The sequence below is a fragment of the Canis lupus genome, chromosome 3 (genome assembly GCF_048164855.1).
Source record: "Canis lupus baileyi chromosome 3, mCanLup2.hap1, whole genome shotgun sequence".
NCBI classification, from domain to species: Eukaryota; Metazoa; Chordata; class Mammalia; order Carnivora; family Canidae; genus Canis; species Canis lupus.
This window is the reverse complement of record NC_132840.1, coordinates 61,897,063-61,913,598: the sequence shown is the minus strand read 5'-3', so window position 1 is coordinate 61,913,598 and position 16,536 is coordinate 61,897,063.

The following is a 16,536-nucleotide window of genomic DNA, read 5'->3' as shown; positions in this document are numbered from 1 at the left end:
ACCCGAGGATCCACAATGAAGTTCTACTCTGTTGGAAAGTATACTTATCGGGCACTAACTGAGAGAGATACAGATGTGAATAAGTAAAAACAGGTCCTTGATAAACATATAGCATGGGGTCTTACCTGCAGCCTGCCACGGGAGCTGTGCCCTACTACTCAGAGGCCATGACACCAGCAACTACAACCATATCATAGCACCTGCTAACTATTAAGTGTTCTCTGTATACCTGACATTATGATAAACACTTTGCCAACTTGATCTTAATGAATCTTTGTAATTGCCTAATAAAAAAAAGCTGCATTAATCTTATTTTATTAATGAAGAAACTTGGAAACACAAAACTTGGTAATTTTGCCAAGATCACACAGCCCAAACTCCTAGCCACTAAGGACAATGAAGACAAGGACGGGGAAGGGGAGATCTTTCTTTAATCTTATAATAACCTGGAAATCACAACTGTGTTCTTAAACTAGTTCTTGCTCTGGGAATTACAAAGGGTTGGTGTAGAGGAGTAGGGGTTCTTGAGCCTTGACAATTGGAGCAGGAGTGAACCACACAGCACAATGAAAATGTGTCTGCAAGCCCAAGTGGAATGAATACCCTCTCTAACTCTCTGGACACTTAGAAGCATGAGAGGAGCCAAGGATGGAGATATTCTTTCTGGGGTAGCTAACATGTTAGCTCCTTTGGAATGCCTTCAGTTATGTTTTTGTACTAGAAGACTTTTTGTGATTATTTTTAAAATTTAGGTCATAAAGCAAATTTGCAGTGAACTGCCCTATGACCTCTGCCTGTTGCTTCTTTCTTTAGCATCCTTGAGTTTGCTGGGGTTTTGAGTGGGATGGTTGTTGAGCCCATGGTCTCACCATGCAGCCTGGATCAGCATATATGCAGGGAAAAAAAATGTTCAGCTCTGCTAAGCAGTGGCGTAGTTTGGGCTGTGTTTATCTTCTTATGCAGGAATCAGGTGAGTCTGTACTTACCTACGAGGATGGGAATCACTCTTGGAAATTTGAGATAAATGGCATCGTGGCCTTGACTTGCCTTCAGTGGCACCTCGGCAGCTACCTAATGTCTTCATCCCACTCCTTGCTCTTCAGGCTCCTAATGAGGCCTAATTTTATCAAGGTTCCATGTGCTCTTCTTCATATAACATACATGGAAAATAGTTGTTCATTCTTCAAGCAAATTAATTAATCAAGTTTTGAGAAGATGGAATTCAGAAAGCAACATGACTATCATATGGAAGCAGTCATGTGGTTCATTAGGAAATGAGGGAATCATGTCACTTTACTGAATCTTTTTTTTTTTTTTTGGTGTTCCCATTATGTCACTGTAATACAGTGAAAAACCAAACATCACCTTAAAAAACTAATTTTTAAAATACGTATACACAGTTAGCTATTATTTTCTATCAACTGTGGCTCACAATTTCTCAAATTTCCCAGTATTCACTGGAAATGCAACTGTGGAATTTTAGTAGATTTACTAGATGAAGCATTTTATTAGTTAAAAATGTTTTCTAGAATCCAGGGCAGATGTAATTTTAGGTTTGAAATGAGAATGATGCTGAAGACAGCATTCTTCCTCCTTGACCTTCTTCTCAAAACACATTGCTTCAGGGCTTTGCAGAAGAAAATGTGAAAGAAAAAATGATGTGTCAATTTCCACAAGACAAGCAAGGATATTAAATGTAGCCTGATTTGACTGATAAATCATTCTTGTACTCTTATCAAAATGCATCTTGCTTATTATAATTCTTAGACTTTTCTCTAAGCCATTTCCTAAGCCTACTTCTTAAAATGTATGATCTGAAATGTTGAAATCTCCAACCAGACCATCAAAAACATACATTTATAATAAATAAGTTGGGGCATCCCAGGTGGCTCAGCGGTTTAGCTCTGCCTTCAGTCCAGGGTGTGATCCTGGAGTCCTGGGATGGAGTCCCACGTCAGGCTTCCTGTGTGGAGCCTGTTTCTCCCTCTGCCTGTGTCTCTGCCTCTCTCTCTCTCTCTCTCTGTCTTTCATGAATAAATAAATAAAATATAAAATATAAAATAAAATAAAATAAAATAGTCTAAAGCATTAAATTAAGACATTAGTACCCCATGGTATGTTAAACTATTCCTTAGATCTTCACATTGTTTTTGGTGAAAGGTCACATACAGAACTTGATTATGGTGACAGATAAGCATTGGAACAACACAATGAAAAGCGGTGAGATGAACAGTTAAGACATCCTGTATTTGCATGTCTATATAAACAGACTGTAAATTTGCTAAATCGCAGAAATGACCTCAAGTTGAGGTCAGAGAATATTATATTCTAACACCATGATACACAGGAAAACATTATTAGAAACTGCCAAGATTAAACTTTTTAAATTGTATTATCTATAGTTTTCCTGTGAACTAGAATTCAAAGGAATAGTGTTTCCAAATTGCCATTTTTAAGGACTTACTTTGTTGCCTAAACTTGTTATTTCTCAGATAGATTATTTGCAATAGAAATTCACTGTTAACCCAGAAAGGGACCATAAACACATACCTATAACACTGGACACAAGTAAGCCTGGCCAATGAGGTCATGATCACATCTCTCCTACTTGAGAATCAGCATCCTTAACTGTGGACTCTGTGTGTCAGCTTGTCTTCCTTCAAACCAGTGATGCCTCTACATTGATTTAAGCTGTAATTCATGCAAAATAATCACTTTCCTGACTTCTCAACTAATTTTTTCTTGATCTCCAAGATCCAGAAAAATAAAATACAAATTTCCTCAAACATACAGGCAAAGAAGTATATATGGAAACACTAGAAGTCAATTTAAAAAGATATAATATAAGATTATGGGTTTTGCTATTATTTAGTTTTTAATGGATATTACATCATCTTTTCAATAGTAATATTGAAATATCTCCATCCTTGGCTCCTCTTATGCTTCTAAGTGTCCAGAGAGTTAGAGAGGGTATTCATTCCACTTGGGCTTGCAGACACATTTTCATTGTGCTGTGTGGTTCACTCCTGCTCCAATTATCAAACAATCCTTCCAGCTACTGTTGTCCTTCACAAATAAAACCTATTTATCTTTTAAGAACTGTCTTAAAGTCCATGTTTGTGAAGATTTTATTTACTGCCTGCCCAAAGCTGTAGTGATTTTCTACTCTAAATCTATATTCTTTTGTGAATTTTATCCTTAAATGTTGAAAAAAAAAAAAGTCATTTGCATTGTGCCCACCATGACTTACCAAATAGTAGGAAGCTAAATTAATTTCTACTGTGTTTACAGCATTTACTACAGTATCTAATAAAAGTTTACCCTAATAGCTCAATAAAAATCGGTTGATAGAATTTGAGCCTCTGAGAGGCCATCGTTTTCTTTTTAATTCGCAGTCTTTTTAAAGATTTTACATAATTTTAACAAAAACAGGCAAAAATATGGATGTTGCTTATTGAATTAGAATCTCAAGATACGTGTTTGTCCATCCTCCTCATCATTTTCCTTCTAATATGTAAGTCATACCAAAGTTTTCTTAAATGTGCTCTTTTTCCCCAAAATCTGTATGCCTCCACATTTACACTGGATACTTTGAAAAAAGGCCCTCCATTCTCAGTTCTTATAATTTTGTAAAAATTTAAAAGTATCTGGGTTGTCTTTACATTAAAGTAAAATATAAATTTTATGATGTAGGGCCATTCAGAAATGACAGCCATTTAGTTGTTTGTAAGCTCTGTCAGTGTACAAGGAGCTGGCTCACACTGTATCTCAATGAGTTATGTAGGCTTCACTTTTATTATGTATGATTGACTGCGGAGCTTAATATTGAATAAAATAGCTGCCACAGCTGCTCAAAATGGGTATAAATCAAGAATTTCACTCTAGGTGGCATGTTGCAGTGTGAGAACCTAATTTACACTGGAAGGCAGTGTGTCCTTGTGGAGAAAGATCTGCCCCAGGTAAAAAGTGGAAACAACACAAATGGATCTATACAATAGCTCTTGCCATAAGCATTTTCCTCCCATCTTTAGCATCAAGGCCCATCAGAGTTTAAAATGAGTGAGTTGTCAATTTATGTTCCCTAAAATAATTACTCTTTCTCAAACACAATCACTAAAAAGAGAGAGAGAGAGAGAGAGCAAAAACAAAAAACACCCAAGGCCATAATGACCAGAGTTGTTTGTTTTGTTTTGCTTTAACAGCTTTAATGCAAATAATTTGCATATATAAAATTCACCTCTGGTGAGTGTACAACATAATTTTATAGGGAGAGCTAGAAGACCATTTGGTGGGAGAAAGATCTTGGAGCAAAAACTCAAGATAATGCCCTTCAAACGGCATCCCCAACAGATCTCCCTGAGCTGCTCACAGATGAAGCTTTCCACTGCATATTTGCTAAACCATACACCTTCATTCAGATTTTTAAAACTTTCACAGGCAGAGGGAGAAGCAGGCTTCTCGCAGGGAGCCCAATGTGGGACTCGATCCCAGGACCCCAGGATCACACGTTGGGCCGAAGGCAGATGCTCAACCGCTGAGCCACCTAGGTACCCCAATTTTTAAAACATTCTGTAACTAAATAGCTACTGGAGTAGTTACACTATTTTCTTCACATTGTTGTTAGAAACAAATCACTTAATCATATGGAGATTCTTTAAAGAATAGTGCCACCCAAACGTATCCTGATAACAAATAACACGTTTACATGTTTTCTGCAAGACAGCAGATAAACTAAAAACCTCTGCAAACACAGGAAATATAGCATCTCATGTAAAACTTTCAGAACCAGGTGAAGAGGAGATGGGAGGAGTGTATGCTTCTGAGAATGAAACAGGGCTACTAAGCAGGACAAGTTTCAATGCACAGGCTCAGATACATAAACTCTCTATGAAACACCTCAAAACAGCACTGTTCTCCATCTGTGAGCTCAGCCTGCCCTTCTCTCCAGCCAGGCAGCAGGGGCTCTCCTGGCTGACAGAAACACTCATTTCCGGAGGTTCATTGTTGGAAAGTTTGCTCCAAGTACAGCGGGATAGGGAGCTGTCACCAAATCTGTGATCCCCGTGGAGACATAGGGAGTCTACTCTGCACGTGGTGTTCAAAAGCCACCCCAATTCTGAGAAATTGAAACAGAAATTAAGAAGGCAGAGTTTAAGATTCAGTAATTTGAACTTCCCCTCTTGACTCCATCTAGTGAGTCCTACGGAAATGATTCAACATTTTCCAACTTACAAATACCTTCAGACATACCCATATGATTTTAAACATGAGCTTTCTGTCTTCAAAACAAATGAAAGAAAAATTTATCATCCTATATAAACTGACAATAACCTGTTTATAAATCTCACCACTGGAATACTTCAAGGAAGGGAAGAACAGGAATGTTTAAGGACCAAACAGCCAAGAGTCTGAGGAAACTACTTACTTAGTGAAAATTACTTGTATCTGCTGATAGCATGGCAAACAAAGCTGAGAAATCCTGAGGCCTCATCGTCTGGAAGTTGACTCCCACACGCTAAGTGGGAGACAGGCACACATGCATAAGCAAGCCTCCCTTTCCTTCAGTGATCTGTGAGATGAAGTCTTTTCTGATGTTCTTAAGCAAAGTTAAGTGGGTCTTCCTTTGTTGATTATGCCTTTGCTTGTACCCTTACAAAGGTTTTTTGCCACACTAAGATAATTAATAGATATTAACATCAAACCAAGATATCTATTTTATGATTTAACGTGCTAACAAATCTAGAGGCTTGCAAGGTGTCATAAGTGAAAATCTATATAGTTCCCATCAGAATTTCTGAAAGGAATCCCCAAATATATTCAGTTCTATAATACTGCTCATGCATGAAAACACAGTACTAATCAAAATAGGCCTACATCTACTGAATGGTAAAATTCAGGAACATTGTAACAGAAAATTCTACTAGGGATTAGGTAGAATGTCAAAGACTGATGAATCATTCATAAAGAGTGAGGAAAAACACATTAAAATACAGCTATATTTGAGTTTCATGCTCCTATGTTATGCTGTCCAAAATATGATCACTGGGACACTTGGGTGGCTCAGCGGTTGAGCATCTGCCTTCAGCTCAGGGCGTGATCCTGGAGTCCCAGGATCGAGTCCCACATCCGGCTCCCTGCATGGAGCCTGTTTCTCCCTCTGCCTGTCTCTCTCTCTCTCTTTCTCTCTTCTCTCTATCATGAATAAATAAATAAAATCTTTAAAAAAATTATGACCACCTTCAGCCTATAATTTAAAAATGATTGCTATCCAGTGTGTCTGTATAGTATTAGATAGCTGTAAGCCTTTGAAATCATGTGTTTTATAAGTTAGTGTTCTAGTTTCCCTAAGAACATGTATTTGAAAGTGTTAACTCATGGTTTCTTTCTTTTTGATTAATTTTTATTTTGAGAAACTGGTCTCTAAAGTAAAGAATTATTCACTGTACATTTTATTTATTTGTTTTTCTTTTGTGAGTGTTGGATATACAGGAAATAGGTTTCTTTCCAGGTCCTGGCTATGGACTCAAGAACTCTGGAGAGACATTTCAGAAATACTGTAATAGCTTAAAAGGATGCAGGATCATTGACCATCATCATTTCTGCATGGTAGACCTTTAAACATTTTAGTCTGACCTCAAGACACTACATAGAAACCATTTTTTATATAGTTTTAAGCAAGATTTAAATACAATCTTTTCTTTCTTGTTTTTAATAAGAAACACTATAAAATTTAAGAACAAAATAAAGCATTTCCTTCTTTTAAAATGTCTCAATAAAATATTTTTTTGTGATTATTAGGTGACATCTTATGCTAATACTATTCCATAGATATTACTGCCCAAACTCATAAAGGGTCATATGAGAGCACAAATTATTTGGAAAGAACTTAGCTCCATCTCTTGAATCACAAACTCTCCTTGGGATCACTGTTGGGTAGTTAATACAGTAATAACCTTTCTCTATAAAGATCTATGATAATTAGATAGTAGGCAGACTGCACTAAAATAACCATGGTAGCATTAAAGCACTACCAAGTTTCTCTAAAACAAATGAACTATTTTGTAGCTAACAAAATGATAATAGCCAGACATTTTTGCGTGCTATTTAAGTACTTTTCTAAGAGCTGTACATGTATCAAATCAATGAATATTCACAATGATTCCATTGTGGGACCCAGGAAATTTAACAAAAATCCCCTACCCCTGGACAAGCAGAGCAGGACTAACTCCATTTTGTGCTACACCTGCCACCTCCTGTATCACCCCCACGTGACCTGCTTCTTGCTTAAGGCGCTGCCCCACCCTAGTCAACCGCTGGGCACATCCGAATGGGAAATCGGCTCATAACAATGTAACCCTGCCTTGTGCCCACCAAAACTGCGGGCCAATTCTGACCAAAGTAATAGGCCAGCTCAAGTGGATACTATAGGGTAAGGTGTAATTCAATCGGCCACCTGCGTGTGGACCGACATGACTGTGCAACTTTCTGCGTATGTTGCAATCCCATTGGCCACTGGCCCCTAGAAAGCTGCCAAGCGTCTCAGCCCGGGCTCCCTCCGAGTTCCTGCTCTGCTGTGTGGGGTACACTTGGACCCACGCCCGGGCTTGGAAATAAACCCTCGTTTGCATCGGTGTAGGCTCGTTGGTGGTTTCTCGGATTCGCATGCAATCTTGGGCACAACACCATGAGATAAGTCGTAATGGTACCTACAATTTGTGGATGAAGAATTGAAGCACACAGGAATTATTAGCAGGTCTGAGTTTCCAAAGCTAGCATGAAAAAGTCCAGATTTGAATTTAGGCAGCATGACTCCAAGATTCCACTCTTAGCCACTCACTATGCCACCTGTAAAAAAATAAATCTCTTCGTGTTCTTCACTTAAACCACATCTTCAAATGAAAGTAATAGAAACATCACTATGGTGTGTGGCTCAGCACCACCTGTCTTAGGATGCAGAGACAATTCCAACTTTGAACATGAGACTTAAATAGGCAACCTGGTATATTCTTGTAGGGTTCTCAAAATGTATTTCAAAATGAAAGAGAATTAAGGCAAATTATTAAGAGAAACAAAGTAAATGAGGGAGTAAGATGAGTAAGCAACTTTCAAAAATTTCTTTCCTCAAAAGTTCTTGATTAAACCTGTACATCAGGGAAACCCAAATGAGGACAGTCACTACACCAACACAGTTCTGTGTAACTTCTTAAAATAAGCTTCAATTTTTATCATTCCTACCTTTTCCATTCCCGCTTCCATTGAACTGCTTCAAAAGTATTGTAAACTTAGAATTTACAATACTATGTAGTTATTTGAATTATGAATTTATGATAAATATGTAATTTGCATAACAAATGTCATCTCTCTCAAATCTAGATTAGAAAATGCCAAATGACTTTTAAAATACATAAAAATATTTAAAAATACATCTGAGTATATTGTAAAAGGGTTTTCATTGGTTCTTGATACAGCTAAGGTATATTCTATATACATTGACATGGTATAAAAAGATTTTCGGCATGTTATAAAACTAAGCATAAATGACTTCCACATCTAGCCAATGTGGAACAACAGGGATTGGATTTGCCCTTCTGTCCAAAACAACCAAAAATAAAAACCATGAAAAAATACAAAACAACGGTTTTCATATTACATAGCAGGTAATAAAGAACAGATGTTTCTGAGAGAGGAGAAACGGACTAGGTGAATCCTAGAAAGCCCCAATCTTCTTTCTTTGGGGAGTGAGCTCAGGCTAGAGTGCAATGTTGAAAAATCTGAGTGGTGAGTTTAGTGTTCACCCTGAGCCAAGGAGAAAAAGCCCTGTGAAACAGGGAGGAAAAAGGATCTGGACTTTGAGGGGAGAGGACCAGAGAGGAGGCAGCTACAGATAGAGAGGAGCAAAGGGCAGGTGAGATAGAGAGAAAGGGAGAGAAATCTGGAGATGTGCAGCTTAGTACTGATTAGTTCATACATGCAAGGTGACTACTAGAGACCAAGGGAAAAGCCTCCAAAAGAATTAGAGGGAGCAGTAAGGAGAACTCACACTGGCCCAGGAATGTAGTGCCTGTTCCAACAGCAAGAATGGAGACTCTTGTAATTCAAGAATGTACCTGGGTATACAGGTACAGAGTGAAATATGGGGATTACTCTGTAAATGCAATAAAATTAACTGAAGAGTAAAAGCAGAGCTCCTGCTTAAAAAATCTTTAAAAAGCAGTCCAAAAGGATCAAATAATTTTCATATGAATTAACTGTTCATGAATATATGGAGAAGTACCAAAATACCCAGCACCCAAGGAGATAAAAAAAAAAGTAGTTGCTGGCATCTAGTACAGAATTACCAGGCATGAAAAGAAATAAAAAATACATGATGACAGTCAATTGGAACTAGCCTTGAGAAAAATACAGATAATAGAATTAATAGATAAAGACATCACCATAATTATTAAAGTTTATTCCGTATGTGAAGCTAAATTGCACACGATAAGCAGAGAAGTGGAAAGAGCTGAAATTCATATTTGCAGAGCTGAAAGCAATGCCTCAGGTAAAAAATAAACTGGATGGTATTAACAGTACCTTAAACATTACAGAAGTAAAGATCAGGGATAGAGTAATAGAGACATCCAAAACAAGACACAGAACATTAACAAAGATTCCGTGAGCCACGGGACAATTTCTAAAAGTCTGATGTATGTGTAATCTGAGGGCCGTAAGAGGAGGAAACAGAGAGACAAAAGGTAAATTTTCAAAGAATGATGTCAACTTTTTCCCAAATATGATAAAAACTAGAAGCACAAAGATTTAAGAGTCTCAGTGAACCTCAAGCAGAAGGAAAAATTTTAAAAACGATATCAAGTCATATTATAACAACCGGCTTACCAAGGATGAGAAATTCTTAAAAACAGAGAGAAAGGCATAAGTACATTTAGAAGAAAAAAGACTAAAATGATACAGGACTTCTTGTTAGAAAACTGTGAGCCAGAGACAGAGGAGGAATCTCTTCAATGTAGTGAAACGAACAATTCAACCAAGCTAGAAAAGATCTCTGGCACAGGCAGGTGTAATCCTCCCTGCGCACACAGAAGCTCAAGCAAAGGTTCATGAGCACACCTGCAGGGGGAGACCTGGGGAGCATGGCCACAGGGCAAGGAGGGTAAGCACTGGCAAGTGGAAAAGACCGTCTTTATTACTAAAAACTTTAGGGGCGCCTTGGAGCTCCCTCATTAAGCGTGGGACTGGTTTCAGTTGAGGTCTTGCTCTCAGGTATTGGGATGCTCTCCCTCCCCTCCCCCCTCCCTGCCCCTGCATGCAGCCCGCCTCACTGCTCCCTCCCTACACGTCTGCAGGGCTTGGCCAGAGTCTGGGCCTCCTAACCTGAGGGCACACACGCTGCTAAAAGCCTTGCAAACCCAGCTAACTACTGGGCAGAAATAGTGCAGGAGAGTCAGGATGGAGGTTACACCTGCACATCCTGGGTCCTCGTGGGATGAGGGTGACCTGGGGCTGGGTGGCTGGGACTTGGAAGCAGCACCGGGAGTGCTGCAGGACTTCCGGGAACCCCAGTTCCCAGCAGGGCCCTCAGGGATCCGCACAGGTGATGGGGCTCAGTTCCACCAGGGTCCAGCACTCACCCCACGCAGTAGCGTGGAGGGGAGACCCTAGGGAGGAGGCCCTGAGCACCGATTCCTGGGGGTGGGGGTGGGGGTGGGGGCGGGAGGAGAGGCGGAATACATGGTGCTGAGGGTTCAAGGGTGCCTTCTGAGGGAAGCCTCTCTGCACACACAGGTTTTCCAAACCTGGAACAAGTGCAAGACCTGTAGGCACTGCTTCTACCTTTAAGAGGCTTTGCCAGGCTTGTTTCCAGAAAACGAAGTCCACCGATCAATAGATCAATGTATGGAGAGAGAAAAAGAAACGTTTTGAAGAACACAAGTCATGCAATGAACTGAGGTAGCCGGTCCCCCAGGGAGCGGTGGTGACAGCAGGTCCTCTGAGGGGAAGACCCTGCGCGATCCTGCCACCAGCCTGAAGGCCTCTGCCCTGTCAGCAACTGCCACCAACACCAAGTTTTCAGCTGCTGCCAGAGATACTGAGCGTAAGTTCACGGAGTGACTCCAGCCAGAAAGTGTCCACATGCTGCTGCCTCTGGGAATGCCCCAAAAGGCCAGGCGGTGCTGGGGACATCTAACCTAGAGACCAGCAAGGGGGGTGCCACTCCTGCTGTCACCCCAGTCAGATGGGTGGCCGAGGTAGCAGGACTCCAGCCTCCAGCAGGACACCAGGGTCTGACCTGTGCGCCCCACCCCCACCCCGCCCCCACCAGCTATGCCGGGAAAGCCAGAACAATGGGGTCAATCTAAAGAGGAGAATCGGGGGATCCCTGGGTGGCGCAGCGGTTTAGCGCCTGCCTTTGGCCCGGCCAGGGCGATCCTGGAGACCCGGGATCGAATCCCGCGTCGGGCTCCCTGCATGGAGCCTGCTCCTCCCTCTGCCTGTGTCTCTGCCTCTCTCTCTCTCTCTCTCTCTGTGACTATCAAAAAAAAAAAAAAAATTAAAGAGGAGAATCGGGTTGCCCCAGTGGTTCAGCGGTTTAGCGCCGCCTTCAGCCCAGGGCACGATCCTGGAGACCCCGGATCGAATCCCGCATCGGGCTCCCTGCATGGAGCCTGCTTCTCCCTCTGCCTGTGTCTCTGCCTCTCTCTGTGTGTCTCTCATGAATAAATAAATAAAATCTTTAAAATAAATAAATGAAGAGAAGAATCCTCTGAAGGAGCAAGTAAACAGAGTCAGCTTCCACAGGAGGACTTACAAACCACTTCTTCTCCAGACCAGGGGGGAGCAAAAACTAACAGAGAAGAAAGCAAAGGTTTGGGAGTTTCAAGAGGCCTCACTGTGGCTGAAGAGTAATGTTTTTAACATCCTGTGTTAGGTTTTTTCCAAAATGAACAGCGGAGAAATAAAAAATTAAAAACAAACAAACAAACAAACAAAAAAAAAACCAGCAGAGCCAGGCAGTAGGTTCGAGAGTACTTTAATGGGGGGTGCTCCCAGGTGAGGTTCCATGACCCGGAGAGGTGGCCCGAGTCAGGGAAGTCGCGCCGGGGTTGGGGGGTGTGGGGGGTTTTAGGCCTTATTGGTTCCAGGTCTGGATCCAGGTGGGTCCCTTGCCAAATTAGGCAAGGGAACCCCGTGTCCCTAGGTGAGGCTGGGGGTGGGGATAGTACAGACGATGGGGGGTGGTCCCTGGCTGGAAAGTCCTGCTGGATGGAAAGTTTTCGTTTCCCGACTAGGCTTTGATTTACTGGAGAAGATGTGGTGGCCACGGCTGCTTTGGGGGGAAGATCAGCTATTTTGGGTCCCCCTGTCTCTCAGTCAGCCCAACATCCTGTAAATTTACTTTATTTTGAACCCTTTCCTTTAGGGTAAATATTTTCCTACTGTCTTCTCCAGTTTAGTCTTAAGACCTTTTTCTGCTCTTTGTTCATGATCTATGTCATGTTGGTGGGTTCTTTACATACTGTATCTCTGAAAACACATTATTAACCTTAAAGCTCATAAATGATTTATGAAAATGATTTTGACCTAAGTCTCTGTACAATTCAGTTTTCTAATGAGACTCATCCTACAGATTTTTGATGTAGATTTTTTTAATATGAAGTTCCCTCTGCTGATGCTAACATGAACAGAACGGCAATCTTCTTACAGACAAAAACATTTACTGATGGTAGGTGGTTCTCCCACAAGCTGTAGTAGAACACAGGCCAATAACAAGCTATGAATAGGGCAAGGTGGGAAAAGCCGCCTTGCCCTCCTCTAGAGACTCGCACAGTCCTAATGAAACAGGGAGCCATATGGGTTGGTAATAGCATCAATAGTCCACCTATGTGAAGGGCTTTGTTCAGATCACTTGATATGATTGCCATCTGTCACTCAATGTACTCCTAAAAACTCTATAGCTCACACGAATGTTGGAGAGGATGTGGAGAAAAGGGAACCCTCTTGCACTGTTGGTGGGAATGTGAACTGGTGCAGCCACTCTGGAAAACTGTGTGGAGGTTCCTCAAACAGTTAAAAATAGACCTGCCCTATGACCCAGCAATTGCACTGTTGGGGATTTACCCCAAAGATACAGATGCAATGAAACGCTGAGACACCTGCACCCGGATGTTTATAGCAACAATGGCCACAATAGCCAAGCTGTGGAAGGAGCCTCGGTGTCCATCGAAAGATGAATGGATAAAGAAGATGTGGTCTATGTATACAATGGAATATTACTCAGCTATTAGAAATGACAACTACCCACCATTTGCTTCGACATGGATGGAACTGGAGGGTATTATGCTGAGTGAAGTAAGTCAATCGGAGAAGGACAAACATATGTTCTCATTCATTTGGGGAATATAAATAATAGTGAAAGGGAATAGAAGGGAAGGGAGAAGAAATGTGTGGGAAATATCAGAAAGGGAGACAGAACGTAAAGACTGCTAACTCTGGGAAACGAACTAGGGGTGGTAGAAGGGGAGGAGGGTGGGGGGTGGGAGTGAATGGGTGACGGGCACTGGGGGTTATTCTGTATGGTGGTAAATTGAACACCAATAAAAAATAAATTAAAAAAAAACTCTATAGCTCATTCTGCCCCTGCTTATTTCAAAACATGTAGGGCCATACTGAAATCTGAAGATCGCTGTTTCAATATGCTCTGCCAAATGTACATCTTACTCACTTTATGGAAGAGACTAGAGTTGCTTTAGCATCATAGTTATGTTTGTCATACCTGGAGCTTCTGAGCTTCATACTAAGATTTTCATAAATGTTTTCTCATGATGATGGAGTCTTTGTAAATAAACTGGCTTCCAGGATTGAGTTGACCAGCTTATTATTTTTTTTATTGAAGTTTGTTTTGCCAACATATAGTATAACACCCAAGTGCTCATCCCATCAAGTGCCCTACCATAGAGGAAATGTCTAATATCAGTTGAAGATAAAATATGATCAAGTAAAGATATATGGTATAAACATTAAATTGACAAGTACAATAACACCACAAGAAGTTATAGCTAATAAACCAACAAAGGCGATAAAAGAAAACATATAGAATAATCCAATAATCCAAAAGAAGGCAGAAGGAAAAAATAAACTTAAAAAACAGAACATACAGGAAAGAGACAGTAAGATAATATATTTAAATTCTATCATTAATATTTCTAAATATAAATTACTTAAATGCTCCAATTAAAAGGCAGGCAGGGATTGTAAATGCTTCACTGAGTAAGGCATTTTTAACTTAGTCTAAAAACAAAAATCAGTGGTTGTTAACTAAACAAAGTGTGTCTCTCTGGTGGGAGGTGCCATGCTTTGGCACTCTAGTAAGGCATGTCAGAGCATAAGTAGAGTGTTGATGGGTTGTGAAGCCCCAAAGTGAGGAGGGGAGTGCCGAAAGGGAGTTGAATATAGGATGTTAGAGTCCAAGTGGGGTCAGTAAAGTTTCCATATATGAGCGTGACAGTGGTGGGACAGCGTGGGGTGTCACAGGCTAAGCATGGTTAAGGGGGCACGGTGGGTGCCCTGATACGTGGTGTTGACATGCAGCCAAAATGAGGAAGGCAACCAAATGGAGAGCTGTGGCACCACATAGGGCATCTGCACTGGAGTAGGCTAAGGATTGTGTTGATATAGCAATAGGATTAGTTAATAACATCTGAACTGGTCAATTAAATAAATGTATTCAGGCTAATGAAGGGCAGATTTCACATTGTTGGAGAAGAAAGAGAAAATTATAGAAAGGGAAAAAAAGTAGCATGGATCCTATGGTGACTGAATTGAAGATTAGGTGAACATGTGGTTTTTAATGGATAAATGATATTGATAGATGGATATAGATATAGATGTAGCCCAGCTCTGTCATATAAGAGGTCTGGGAAAAACTACACCTTCATGGTAATAAGCAAATATAGTTTCCAGATTTTTTCCTTCTGAATGTCATTACTAAGTGAGCCAGAACTCTTTGGAGAAATGGCTGATCCTGGCCCTTGGAAAGAGAAAGCACAAATGATGAAACCTACACAATTTCTTATTCTAGACATCAAGGTGGTGTACAAAAGACCATAGAGACACTTTGCAGAAGGCTGGTCAATACCTTTATCAAGTGATCAAAGTTATTACCACAAGTAGTAAAACAAATTGAAATCATATGCCATCTTCTGTGCAATATAAAGATGAATATATACAGAACACATCAATAGTTTTGTGATATCCCTGCCAAAGATGACAACCTGATCATAGGAACTATTAGGGAAACCCAAATTGAGGAGCAGTCTACAGAATAAATGTCTTCCAATCCTCAAAAGTATTAAAAACCTAAGAGTCGAAGAAAGATTCAGGTAGTGTTCAGATTTTAGTTGAATAGAGAGAAGCTAACCAAATGCAGCGTGTGATTCGGGAGTGGAATTGTATGCGATAAAGGGCTTCAGTGGGACAACTGGTGAAAGTTATATGAAGTCTAAGAATTGCACGTATGAAGTATCAATGTTCTTTTGCTGACTTTGGTTGACACAAGGACACGTATCGCTGGTTGTATTGTGCATAAGGACATTAGAATAATACCCTTGCTTACAGGAAGTACTCTTGTGTTCAGTTCAAAGGAGACATCAGTTTAGCTGTTTATCTCAAATGCTTCAGCTCAAAAAATTATGTTTGTACTTTGTGTGCAACAATCTTGTATTTTTGAGAATTTTTTAAACAATGAAGGTTTAATAAAAAAAGATGTGCTAAGTTTTTACATATGTAAAAACAAAACTTTCTTGAGATTCTGAAAACTAAAAAGGTAAAAAATAAAATAGGGATCATTTGAGGAAAATATTAGTATGTCAGTAGGATTTATATAGGGTAATATAAACATAAGATTTAATATAAGCAAGGCAGTATAGTATGAGGCATTTGAGGCACTGGGGGTGTCAGAGTCAGGGCTGACAAGGTTTCAGAAATCAGGAAGTTTAGAGAGCACCAGATACCACACTCCATAATATCAGTTGTCTATAGAACTCAAGTGGGCAATTGGTACAAGGATGTTCATATGCCTTTGGTCATCCTGCCTACCTGTAGCCTGGTGGATGTGCCTATTACGATACTGCAGCAGAAGCAACAGTAGTTTTTCTTTCTGCTCCATCTCACAAATTTTGTGTGAATGTTTCACATTGCTATTTCAAACCCAATAACATGTTGTGAGGGATTCTGGGAAATACAGTTCCCAGGCTTTCAACCCCTGATACTCAGAGTCCGTAGAAGGGAGAAGATGACACCTCACTAGCAGTAAATAACAGAACACACAATAGCATTACTATAAAAATATCTCATTTAATTAATTAGCCAATTTTTAAAATACCTAATTTAATTAATTATTAATTAATTGAAATAAATAAACCTCCAGTTGAAATCTGGTTGTAAGATATAAACAGAAAAGCCAGAGGAAAAATATAAATTAATAAAAATCACAAATACCTAGGGAGTGCTCTTCACATTCATTAAGCAATTAAATTTATG